A 14450-nucleotide genomic window follows, 5' to 3' on the forward strand; every position below is an offset into this window, starting at 1 on the left:
TTGTATTTATGTTTCTGTCTTTTCAGTTCCAACGATCTTCACTAAGTATATTCAGTGACCGCTGAAGAACTTGCATTGTAAATCTATCAGAGACAACAATACTTCAAGAAGACAACACTCACACCAAAGAACCTTCAGCAAACGCGGAAGACTGAAACTGAAGATTAGAGACAGACGAGTACGTGATCTGAAGCTGTATTCAGTTATTACAAGTCTGTCTACATATGTGTGAAGACTGTTCAAGCTTCAGCGAATGATGATGAGACCTTCAGGTCATTCCAGCATTCAGCGATCAAAGGAAGCTTGCTTAGCACGATTGTTGTTGTCTTGTCTTTATGCACACAAATGACAAAACCCATACCCTTATGAAAGTTGGTACGGTACGGAGCCGACTAGTCAACTCTATTATCCACCAACTTTAGATAAGGATGTCTGCTCATGAATAGTGCTTTTTGTACTATTCACTGTAGCAAAGGACAAGCCTTCCTCTTAACGCTTGACACACAGTCTAACCCTACCATATTGCATTAAATGTTCATTTATGCACTGAGTATAAATAGAAGTGTTTCTTCTCAATGCAGAGTGCGCGCAACTCACTCTCTAACCTTAATTCTTACTTCAAGCATTTTCTGGCTTAAGTAAAGGATCTTCTTTACAACATTTCTTTTCTTGTATTTGCTAAGACTTAGTGTGTAACTAAAAATTGTTTAGATAGGTTTTAATCACCTTGTCTTTCCGCAAACAATCTTGTAAAATCTGTATTGATCTTATTTATCAATATATATTTTAAATTTAAAAATATTGTGTTTGTATTCATCTTCCCCTTCTACAAACTGTTTCTCTACTTGTAGACCCTCACGGGACCAACACTTTGTTTATTGCATTCATCTAATTTGTTACCGAGGTAAAAGGTAAAGTAAAGTCTTGATTTTTTGTTTAAAATATATTGATTCTTTGGAACCTAAAACATCTAGCATAAAAAAATGGAGAACTACTAGATGATCTAGGGAGATATAGAAAACTAGCAGAGAACTCAAGTACATAATCATACTCCCGTTTTTATTTACTTTTGATGGTCAATGAGCTGTTGAGATTTTTCTTGAAGAAGGTTGATGCCTGGTGGCACAGGGATGACAAATATGGACAAAGAGTGTTGTAGGTCTTCTGTTCAAATTTTGAGTTTAATCAAATGTGATTGTGGGGCTGGGGGTTAGAAGGTGGAGATGGAGAAGAAGTGAAAAAATCTTAAGGTGCTAGAACTTAAGGGTTTCTTGGAGAAGGTGGAGCTTGTGATAGAGCAAGCAGAGATTGTTAGTAATGCTATAGTGAAATCTGGTGCCAATTAAGGTACACTCTGATTATGGGTTGTATGTGTTTAGGAGTCTTACATGTGCAAAAAGTTATGTTTTGTTATATATGTAATATGTTTGCTTGGCATCCTTAGGAGGTAGTTTGGTAAAGTAAACTTCTACGGTGTCGTATATGTTTTCGTCAATGATATGTATCTTCAAGATGAACAGATCAATTGAGGTTGTAATGTAGCAACTTAGCTTTGCCCATTTTATGGTAGAGCTCGATAATTTTCCATCTACAGTACCGTGATTGTGTTCCCTTTTATATGTTCTTGACCTGCTGTAATGCATTAGCATGTAAGTTCTATGCACACAAAGGGGTGAAATTTGTATGTGTTCCCGGTAAGTAAGGGCGACGACTCTTACCGCGGTAAGCGTTAACCAGGTAAATTATAACATACGATATCATTTTGTTGGACTAAAGCTTACCGGATAAGTAAATGATAGTGTTAGATTTTACCGGTAAGCACTTACCGGGTAAGTGTTTGGTAAATGACCCCTTAGTTCTTTCACTAAATAATTCTTATTGTTTAAACTTTAGAAGCAAGTTGAACTCAATAGGAAATAACTACTAGCCATTACTTATAGTTCTTTCTTTGCCAATTTATTACCCACTCTATTGAGTTGCTACTTATACTAATATAAATATGATTAATTAAATATGAATAAAGTTACATATTTATGTAGAAAATGGACTCCCATTGCTGTGTTGAAGTATTTTCATCACTCAATCAGCATCATGTGTGGTGGAATTTGATGACTGTTAGAGTAGAGTTCATTTGGAATGACATCGAAAATAATAGATTAATTTTGATTTTACTTGATAAAAATGTAAGTCAATCATATTCAATCTGATATCAAGTTGTATAATTTATTATTTGTAACTTATATTTGAATAAAAATATTTTATATAATTGAGAGACAAAATGGTAGCAATTATCCTACGTCGTTTATTGGAGTCATACAAAAAAAAGAGTTTGGTGGGTGGTGTATTTGCTTTGAATTATTTTCTAGTTGAACAAATATATTGTGACTGCCCGTCATACCAACGATACAATTTCGTCCACGATGAATGGATGATTCTTATCAGCAAGAATGCAAAGCTTACTCCATTAGCAAGTGATATTGCATTCTATCCATTGGTGCCGTCAATTAAAACTGTTGCGGAGGATAAGACCACTAAGAAAATACTTATTGGTACATCTAAACTATCAATTAAAATTACAATTTTTTTAAAACCATAATTTTTGTTTAATTTTTATGCATATGAATAACATTGTTCAGATATTGTTGGAAAAATCATCGCGGGAGGACGAGTAACGTATGTACGTCATAAACATATATTTCGATTTGGTTCATGTGAACTTTTTCTACAAGATGCAACGTAAGTATATACATTTTTCTAAACAACACACACACACATACACAACCACACACATATCTATACTTATGTAGTTAACTTATTATTACAAATTTTAAATGCGTTCATTTTTATGAACATGGGGTATATAATAAAGATGAATTTGATTGACACTCCACGTACACGTCCTATAAGGATCGCTCGTGCAATCAAAGATAAATCTATAATATATGCATCTCGACTTAAACCTATCCATAAGAAGTCAAATACGTTATAAATTAATTTCTATATAATCTTTTTTGTGCACCGTTATTTAAAATTAATGAATATAATAATTTATATTATTTATATAATTTTCAATGAATATTTTGAGTTCTACAGAGTTAACCAAGATTGAGTTCGAACCACAGATGCAAGAAGCGGATAACATTAGATTGCTATCATCAAATATAAAAATATGTGGATAATCAAGACTATTATCATGTTTTATTCGTTTTTTTGTTACGATAACATTTAGTTATAAACTTTTGGTAATGACTTTTATAGTATTTGTTGTGTTTACATTTGGTGATGATATTTGGTAATTGGTGTGATTGCATTTGATGATGATAATGATAATTTTTTTAACATCCAAATAAAGAATAATGATAAACGAAAAATTATATTTTATTCATTTTATGTATTTTTACAGTGTAAAATGAGGATTGTTAATGAGGATGTAGACGATGAAGGTGACAATGGTGTTGTTACACAAGTTGATCTAGATTTGAAGAAAGGTAAGTGTAGTATATAGAAATGGAACTACCTTTATAATATTTATGTCTTTATGATATATACTAATTTATAATATACATTTCACGGAAAATCATATTCTTACAGAAAAATGAAAACAATACAATCGAGACTATTATGCACGACATAAGGATATTAACAAAAGGCAAAAATTAGCAATCGGCGAAGGAAGTAGTCAATCTACAACACATGTCACCAATTTCACTGCAACGGACACCATACCAGTTAGTGCAACACCTGTCACCAATTTAGCTGCAACGGATACAACACCACTTAGTGCAATAGTCCTTGCTGAGAGAAATAGTCAATCACATGTCACCAATTTCAATGCAACGGACACCATACCAGTTAGTGCAACACCTGTCACCAATTTAGCTGCAGCGGATACAACACTAGTTAGTGCAGTAGCCCTTGCTGAAAAAAGGAGAACTTATAATAGAAATTATTATCTACGATGTAAGGAAAACAACATAACAGCAACAAGTGGTAACCCACATACAAGCATTGAAACATTGACAACTACCATAGAGAATAATGAAGTTATGGATGTTACAGGTAAAATCCATATCTTTATTATGTATATTCAAGCGTCAATTTTTATTATCGTCGCTTCATATATGATTCAATTTATTTTTTTCCAACAGAACATTTATAGTTTTGTAAATTATTATTTAATTTATTTTTTACATTCTTGTATTCATAGATATAGTTCTTTAATGATAACTATATTTTTACATAGGTTTAGTTCTTAAATGTTAACCATATTTTTACATKCAAATGTCCTAGATGTAGAAACCTCTACTGAGGTCATTGTCATCTCACCAAATCAAAATGACACCTTTGAGAAAGATCCATACGATTATATTTACAGACGTATACCTAAGGAACATCGCCTTTTGAATGAACAACCTGCATGTACTCATTGCGGAGCAAAACGATTCAAGTTTGAATTCCCTTCCTTCTGCTGCATGTGTGGGAAGACAAAGTTAGCATACTCTCCCATTCCCGAAGAATTATACAATCTCTTCACATCATAATCTGAATTGGGCAAAATGTTTAGGCACAACATACGTGCATACAACACGAACTTTTCTTTCACATCGATGGGTGTAACTTTGGATGAGACAATGAATAATATGACATCCGATGTATATACTTTTCATGCACATGGAGGAGTATATCATAAAATTGATCAGTTAGTTCCAAGGGATGGACGACCTAGGTATTTACAGTTATATTTTTATGATGCTGAGTCTGAGTTTTCACATAGACTCCAATGGCCCAATCTTGATAGAAGTATCATTGACATTTTGATGCGTCTTCTTGCTACGAATCCATACGTGAGCACATTTTGAAGCCTTGCAGAATTAGGACCACTCGACAATTATAGAGTCACTTTGAATGCATCGGTGGAACTTGACCAAAGGATATACAACCGACCGACTACATCTGAGGTTTGAATAAAAAACATTTTCTTTTTTTATCTTATAAACACATGTGATACATAGTATAAACTATATTAAATAATCACATTTTAGGTTGGTGGAATTTGGGTTGAAGGCACTGACAACATCACTGCATATAAGAGAAGTATTGTTGTATACGGGAGGTCTGACTATAACCAAGAAATTCAATCTCACCTCGGTTGTTACGATCCATTGTCTTATCCTTTGTTCTTTCCAAAAGGYGAGTCTGGGTGGCATTCTAAAATTSCAAGACATGGAGTGCCTATCGGTGAAGTTGTTGATGACAACGAAATCATGGAGGAAGATTTTGAAGGTACAAATTCTATCGCATATGTTAATATRTTATATATGAAGTAACTAATTAGTTTTGAAAGCATACATATCATTATTTTAAATGTTTCAAAACATTACACAGAGACTTATGCAAGAAGGGGTAGAAATATTGTAGCTATGCGAGAATACTATTGTTACAAGTTCCAGATCCGTTCAAATGATAATGTGATTTTATTGGGGGGAAGATTACTACAACAATTCGTGGTAGATACCTACATCAAGATCGAGACTTCACGTTTGCGATTCTGTGAACTTAACCAAACCAAGATAAGAGCGGATTTATATCAAGGCATTCTGGATTGCGTTAATGCCGGTGAAGTTCAACCAAGTAGAGTTGGACAACGAGTTGTGTTGCCTGCAAGTTTTATAGGAGGCCCACATGACATGCAACGACAATTTTTGGATGATATGGCTTTAATTCAAGATGACGGGAAACTCGATATATTCCTTACAATGACGTGTAATCCAAAATGGCCAGAAATCCTTAAAGAGCTATTGCCCGATCAGACTGCAAAAGATCGACCGGACCTTGTTGCAAGAATTTTTCATGCCAAATTAGAGGATCTCAAGGACCAACTCTTCTAGAAGAAGATCCTTAGCACTGTCAAGGCATATGTTTATGTCATCGAGTTTCAGAAGTGTGGATTGCCGCATGCACATTTCCTCATGATAATCAGACCTGATGACAAAATGACCAATCCAGATCATTACGACAAGATTGTATGTGCTGAAATTCCTGACCCAACAAAGTATCCTGAAATGCACTAGTTGGTTGTCCAACACATGATGCATGGTCCTTGCGGTCATTTACGACCGTCCAGTCCTTGCATGCAAGGGGAGCCGAAAATCTGTTGTTTTAGATATCGTAGACAAATCAACGATAAGACATCACAGGCTGAGAACTCATATCCGTTATCCCGGAGGAGAAATATTGGAAGAGATGTGAATGTATGAGGCAATACACTGGATAATAGATGAGTTGTCCCGTATAACCCAAAATTGTTAATGATGTTCAACCGTCATATTAATGTTGAGGCTTGCTCAAGTATAACATCTGTGAAATATCTCTTCAAATATATTTACAAGGGTCATGATAAACAAGTTATGCATATAGATCCAGATGAAGGACAGAGTGTCATTAATGAGATTAAAAGGTTTCAAGATGCGCGTTATGTCTCCCCCCGGAGGCAATGTGGCGGATTTTTAGCTTTGCGCTTTCTCAAATTCAACCTTATGTGATGGTTTTGCAAATCCATCTCCCTAATTAGCAGATGGTTAGGTTAAGAGATGATGATGTAATAACAGATATTGTTGCTAGAGAGAGTGGTAAACGAAAAATGTTGAGTGCATTTTTCGACATAAATAAAGAAGACGGGAGTGCAAGATAACATTTATATAAAGACTTTCCAAAACATTACACATGGAATGCGAGCGCACGTCATTGGAATCAAAGAAAACAAGGATCAATGATAGGATGATTGGTTTATGCTAATCCCGCCAAAGGAGAGCGGTACTACCTATGCCTACTTTTATCTCATATTAGTGGGCCTACATCTTTTAAAGATCTATTCACAGTCAATGGCATAGTATACCTGACATTTCGGAAAGCAGCACTTGAGAGAGGCTTAATAGAGACAGACGATAACTTATCACAATGTCTTGCAGAGGCTTCTTTATTTCAGTTTCCTAAAGCTCTAAGGAGGCTATTTGCGACAATATTAATTTATTGTGAGCCAGGAGATGTTCGCAAGTTGTGGGATCAACATTAYGATTCACTTTCAGAAGATTATAGACGACAATGCGAAAGTGTTGACCGAGTTCGAAATATGGTCCTAACTGACATCACAAGCTTTCTACAATCTATGGGTAAAAATCTTGATGATTTCGCTCTTCCAAAGATAAATGTAGATACCAACTTAAAATTTGGAAGTTTTCATGAGGTACAAGAGGAATACTCCATAGTTGTGGAAGACGAACATTTACGTACCCGAGAATCCTTTAATTTCGACCAAAAATACGCATATGATGAGATCATGAAGCACGTAGACAATGATCGTTCAGGAGTGTTCTTCATAGATGGTCTAGGGGGGACTGGAAAAACGTATTTGTACAAATCATTGCTTGCCAACACTCGTTCTCGTGGTCTCATTGCTCTTGCCTCTGCTTCTTCAGGTGTTGCAGCTAATAATATGCCTGGGGGAGAACAGCTCACTCCCGATTTAAAATTCCCCTTAATCTTGATAACAACTCCATGTGCAACATAAAAAAACAAAGCGGGACTACTAAATTGCTACGAGATGCAAAAATAATCATTTGGGACGAAGCGTCAATGGCTAAGAGGCAGGCGGTGGAGGCGCTTGATCAAACAATGCAAGACATCACAGGGGTGACACTACCATTCGGTGGAAAAATAATGGTTATGGGAGGTGATTTTAAACAGGTCTTACCAGTCGTGAGATGTGGAACCCGAACACAGACTGTAAATTCAAGCCTACGAATGTCACCTCTTTGGTCTTCAATTAAAAAAAATACATTTAACTCTCAATATGAGAGCACAAAGTGATCCATGGTTTTCAGATTTTCTATTACGAGTGGGTGATGGAGATGAAGAAATGATGGAAGAAAGCTTTATACGTATTCCCGATGACATGACCATTGCCTATACTGATAAAGATAAATCAAATCATGATTTGATTGACGCAACATTTCCATCTCTGCAAATCAACGGAGAAGATTTAAACTATATTATTTCCAGGGCGATATTATCAACAAAAAGTGAAAATATCGACGAGATTAATGATCAATTGATTGATAGATTATGCGGCGATGAAAATTTTTACTACAGTTTTGATGAAGCAGAAGATGACAGAAATAACTTCTATCCAATGGAGTTCTGAAACTCACTGACTGTCAGTGGTTTACCCTCGCATTACCTCCGACTCAAAATTGGATGCCCAATAATACTATTACGGAATATCGATCCCTCTAATGGCTTATGTAATGGAACCAGATTGATATGTAGAGGTTTTCAACAGAACGTAGTCGATGCAGAAATAGCTGTTGGTCAGCATGCTGGAAAGAGAGTATTTTTGCCGAGAATTCCTCTTTGTCCATCTGAATCAGTATTCTCTCACGACTTAGCTTTTCTATGACAATCAATAAAGCTCAAGGACAGACCATTCCTAATGTAGGTGTGTATCTACCVRAATCAGTATTCTCTCACGGACAACTTTATGTGGCGTTATCAAGAGGGACATCACGTGAAAATACAAAGRTATTAGTAAAGCCTGCCAAAAAATTCAATCGTGACGGAGTCTACACATCAAACGTGGTGTATCAAGAAGTTTTACGCGATTAATAAGGTACAAACAAGTACTTACTATTACACATTTTTTTACAAATACGCTTGATATGTATCTATTATAATCATAAGACATTTCTTACAGGGTATATCTACATATGGATGCTTCAAGTGGTATCTTGTCATACTCTATATGTGTCGATTTATATTATTTTAGATGATTATATCTCCGTTTTGTTTAAACATGATTTTTGTTTTTTTTTTTGTTGATCATGAGTTGCATTAAGTGAAAATCATTATTAAACAATCTAATAGTAACAATTGATGTGTGTTTTGAAATCCGTTAATCATGCAATTCTTTTTTCAAATCATCGGTCAATCAACCGTAATAAAATTGGAAGTTTATAATGATCATAAACGTCATACATTTGATTTACAAAAAACATTCACATCCCGCTGCATTGCGCGAGTATCCAACTAGTAATTATATAAGATATTATTAGATAAATAAATAATCATTTTAGATAATGATTAAGGGGCTGTTTACCAAATTTTGTATTAAATCCTGTATGGATAAATTTGTCTGTCTGGATAAATTTATGTTGTTGTTTACTTTTTTATCTGAATCAACAGTCTGAATAACAGAAATGACCAATTTAACCCTTGAAGATGAACTACGTACTGTTTAATAATTGTTGAATAAACCCAAATGGAACCAACTATTTAATCAAGATTCACACAACCCCAAACACCCCTTCACCTAAACAACTGTGCTTCTATCCCTACCTCCACCCCCCACCATCATTTTTTTCCAAATCTCACCACTCCCTTCTCTCTCTCCTTTCTTTCTGAAGCAGGAACAACGAAAAAAGCTTCTGAATCTTGAATTCCATCACTGTACTATTGCTATTACTCTGTGTCGTAAAGTTCGACAACTGATGGAGATTTCAAGTAACCCATTCGCGGATTTCAAGTCGTCATGGTGTTTCTTCATCTTTGTGTTGCAGGGGGGTTGATTTCTTGGCAAAAAATTTGGGGGTTCTTGGTCGTTTCTTTGGGTTAAATCGACAATGTGAGGTGAGTTACTTGAAGATTTCATCTGGGGTTTTCTTATTTTGTGATTTTCTTGATGATGGTGGCTGCCATTTCTGAAACAACAAACCAAACAAGACCTCCGTTGTTGCCTTCCGAGAAAGATAATGGAATTAATAAACCAACAAGACCTAAATCAAAACAAGTTTCTTCAAGATACTTGTCTCATTCGCCTTCAACTTCTTCAAATTCGTCGTCTTTACCCACACCCACACCTTCCAGAAGGTTCCCATCTCCTCTCGTTTCGAGAAATTCGACTATCAATCGGTCGATCGATGGAGGAGAAGAGGGTTCTGTAAACAGTTTGGAGGAGAAGAGATGTGCGATCGATGGAGGAGAAGGGTAGGGCAGTCTTTTAGCCGGCTTAATCTGGACAAGTTCCTTTCTTCATCTGGGCGAATAAGCCCATTTCTGAGCGATTAAGCCCAAAGTAAACAGCCTAGAAAGTATGTGCGAATAAGCCCATTTATCCATTAAGCTCATTAAGCCACAAGTAAACAGGCCCTAAGCCTTATTAAAAGTTATGGTCAATCTCGAAGGCTGACCATATAAATAAGGCTTAGGGGCTAAAACAAAGTAGATGATTGAGTTCTGATAACTAGTTGTAGCCTCAAAACCCTTACGATACAATTATAGAATTAGGATTATTTGGGCTAGCACCGGGTGGGAGTTCCAAGCGTGTTCGTGTGTGGACAACTGATAGAGGAAACCTAATTTGGTTTCTTAGTGCTATGTCAAAGTTTCAATTTCAACCACAAGGTAAATATTTTAGATTTGTTTTAATTGTCACTGGATCCGGCTTTGAGTTTTATTTAGAAAAAATTTCTAAACGTTTTTGTAACCGGGTTCTGTTTTTCCGCTGCGTTTTATCCTGTTATTTTCGCAAACTAAAACCCCAACAACTACTATATCGATAATTTTTTTTTGAAAAATTTAGAGGGCGCAACTACATCCCCTTGCTCCAATGTGGCTCCATGGGCTGCTGACACAAAGTTAGTCAATACTTATTTTCCAGATACATTCATTGCTTCTTCTCTAGGAAAAGCTCACGACCCATGAACCTTCTACCTCCACACAACGTTGCTCAGTCAGGCTTTTTCTAATTGCGTAAAATTCCTCACTACTGCCTCTCATGCCCCTCCAACAACCTTAAGAGGTGGTTTGATTCATGAAATTCAAAGTAATTTCATGGAATTAATATGACAAATTCCATGACGATGTTTGGTTCGCGGATTGAACTGATCAGATTCCGTCTGGTTGAGGGATTTAACCATTCTTTGGCATAAGTGAATGATCTGAATTCCTTTCGTGGCAATAACAAATGTTATAAGTTGGTTCAAAAAAGATAAAAAATAACCTTTACATCTAATATAACCAACATCCCCATCTCCTCACCACCCCTACCACCCTCACGACCCTCAACCTCACCACCATTGCTACCGCCTAGGTTACCCCCGCCCATCCCAACCAACCTTCATTGCCACCACTACCGTCGTTGCCACAACTGCCACCATCCACACTATTGTCACCACCATGCCACCACTATTTATAATTACAACCGCCAACTACTCTGCCCCCCCCCACTATAACCACCACAATACTATTATCGTCATCACTGCTACCCACCACCACCCTTACCCCCACCCCACCACCACCACCACCACCACCACCACCACTAGGGATGGTGATTTGTCCCGACCCGGTGGGGAACCCGGTTCACCCGACCCGGACGGGGACAGGGATCCCCGGTAGAGGCAAAATGGGGTTGGGGCCGGGGCCGGGTATTGTATCCCCTGACCCTCCCCATACCCGGTATATTCAATATTGACTATTTGACTTATTTCATAATTGGGCTTTGTCTTTGGGGCTTGGGCAATTGGGCTTTTGGCTACACTGATACACGCAGTCACGCACAACACTCACGCTCACGAAGTCACGATTCATCTCTTCTCAAATCTCAATCACACAGCAGTCCCGAACGTCTGCTCACAACTCACAAGTCACAACCCTCGTCTGCTCGTCGCCATCAACTCACCACACACACCACAGGTCCACAAGACCCACAACCCTCGTCGGCCGGCTCGTCCTCGTCACAACCCACGACTCAATCAAGGAGTAATCAACCAACACGACAACACAGCCAACACTTAACTCTCAAACAGTAACACTCAAACCCAGTTGTCTTCTCTTCTTCATCGATTTGCAGTAGTGAGCCACAACCACCGGTCGTCTTCTTCGAGCCTTCGAGGTCAGTCTTTTCTTTTTAAATGTTGAATACAGTGAATAAAGTGATGTGGGTTCTAATTTGAGTGTTGAATACAGTGAATACAGTGAGGTCAGTCTTCTTCGATTTGCATTTGCATCACTGTTCTTTGAGTTTTTATACTCGTATTACTTTCTTTCCTAAATTTGGTTTTTCTAATTTCAGAATTTATGTGGGTTCTTTGAGTTATTCAATTGACAGCATCTATCAAACAGTAACACTCCCTCCCCTAAAGAGTAATGTATCGCTGTATTCAATGCTACTAGTCAAAGACTCAAAGTGTCAAACTTCATCACTTTTCTAAACCCATTATGACAGCATCTGTGACTGTATCAATGCTACTAGTCAAACTTATCATTTTTTATGGAATGAATAGATTATAAGGGAATTTTTGGAGTTGGGTATGCTTGTTGGTTGGAGATTTGAGTTTATCTTGAAAATACATAACTAGTTTGTTAGTTAATTAATGTTATTGTTGACCAGGTGCTGACCGAAATTTAACCGGGGCCGAAAAGTAAATCCCCATACCAGCCGGGGACTGTGGATATAAACCGGGGCCGGGGATTGCAAACCCCGCCCCATCCCCGCCCCGTCCCCGCCCCGTTGCCATCCCTAACCACCACTACCCAACCCATACCCCACCATCACTCACCTAGCACCCACCCCTACTACTAACGTCATAACAATTGCCACCCACAACCCTGACACCACTACGCCACTATTATCGTCGTCACAATCGCCAACCCTCCACCACCACCCCATGCAAGCACATGCAAATTCCATTTCAATTCATGCCAACCAAATGCATGGTCAAGTTTCATTCCAATTACTTCAAAGTCAAATTCCTTTTATGGATTACAATTCCACCAAATTCCATTTCGTGGCTGAACACCTCCTAAGGGGTTTGGAATATTCCTTACTGTTTTTAGAAGCACCTTCAATAGATTTTTTAAAATAGAAAAAATAGAATTTTTATTCTCTATTTTGTTCTGGAACACTCTTTATAGTGTTCTCTAAAATCGAGAAAACTCTAAGTTTAGATAAATCTCTAAAACTTGATATGAGAGGAGAGAGAGAAATGAATTTTTTTATTCATTTCTACCCATGAGATTGTTCTATTATTATTTTATATTTGTTAAAATATTAGAATGATATAATTGTATCACATTTTAATTAATTACTGCTGAAAACCCAAACGGGTTTTGTTCCAAAAAGCACCGATGGTCCAACTTGGTCTAATCACAGAGTCGTTCTTGGGGGAGGGCGGACCAGGTGTACGGCCAAAGCTTACAAGAAATAGGGCCCCAATTTTTTCCATATATTCTACATTGTGTATAGTAGTAGTTCAATAATATTAATAAATAAAAGGGACACATGTATTTGTAGTTTCTAATATGATCCATAGATAATTTAGCATTATATGAAGTCCCAGGCATGTTTAATTAATTATATTGGAGAATAAAATATGTGAAAAAATAATTGGTTGTTCATTTCATAGTATTCTTTATCGTTTTCTCTAAAAAAATGTATCTACTATTAGAATCTAAAACTACTTTGTCTAGAAAACATTGATATGTTCTCCATCATTCATCTCCCACCAACTTTGTTGATTGTTCATCCACATGAATTATATCCTTGTATTAGAATATAGTAGATTTATTGTTATTAACTAAGAGAAGTGTTTCCTTTCAAAAAAAAATTATCAACCATACGAAACAATCCAACTTATATCTATATTTAGGATTTCAAAACTAACCTTGTTTTTTCATACATTATTAACTACTTATTAACCTAATATTGAGTGCATAAATTTTAAGTACTCTCATATCTTTAAAATAAGAATAAGATCTTAAACTATAACCAAAATGGACTTTTGATTATAAGATTGATAGTTTCTAAAAAGTTTGTTTTAACCCTAAAAAGTTTAAATTTGTCATGAAAACATTACATGATATGGAAAAACAACTAATTTATGTTGGTTTATATAAAGTGGTACTCTGAATAGTCAGTATTGTGACCTTAAATTATATTAATATATATACTAAAAGCATATCATAGAATATGTATGGTTGTGGATTCTATGTAAAAATGATATGTCAGATAATATTAATTTAGAAGTAATTACTGATTGATTTTGCATCTAGGAATACTCGAAAAAAACCGGCTGATGATAAAAACAATAAATAGAATTTTTCTATTCATACTTATCGAGGGTCCCTTTTCATATCTCGACCAGGGCCTATAAAATGTCAGGATCGGGTCTGGATCTAGAGTCCGGTTTTTACGTGGTCCGGTCAATCAGGGCCGATCCAAATGCCCGTCTTGATCATATAGCATATTGACACCTAAGTTATGAGACCTCATTGAACAAGTTGTGTATTTACCACCAAACCCAACAAATCACAAATGAAATACTTCAGAACCACTCGATATACATCAAAACTCTATGAGAAGATAACAATAACAATATATATATATATATATATATATA

The sequence above is a fragment of the Cynara cardunculus genome (genome assembly GCF_001531365.2).
Source record: "Cynara cardunculus var. scolymus isolate 2C chromosome LG 10, CcrdV1, whole genome shotgun sequence".
Taxonomy (NCBI): Eukaryota; Viridiplantae; Streptophyta; class Magnoliopsida; order Asterales; family Asteraceae; genus Cynara; species Cynara cardunculus.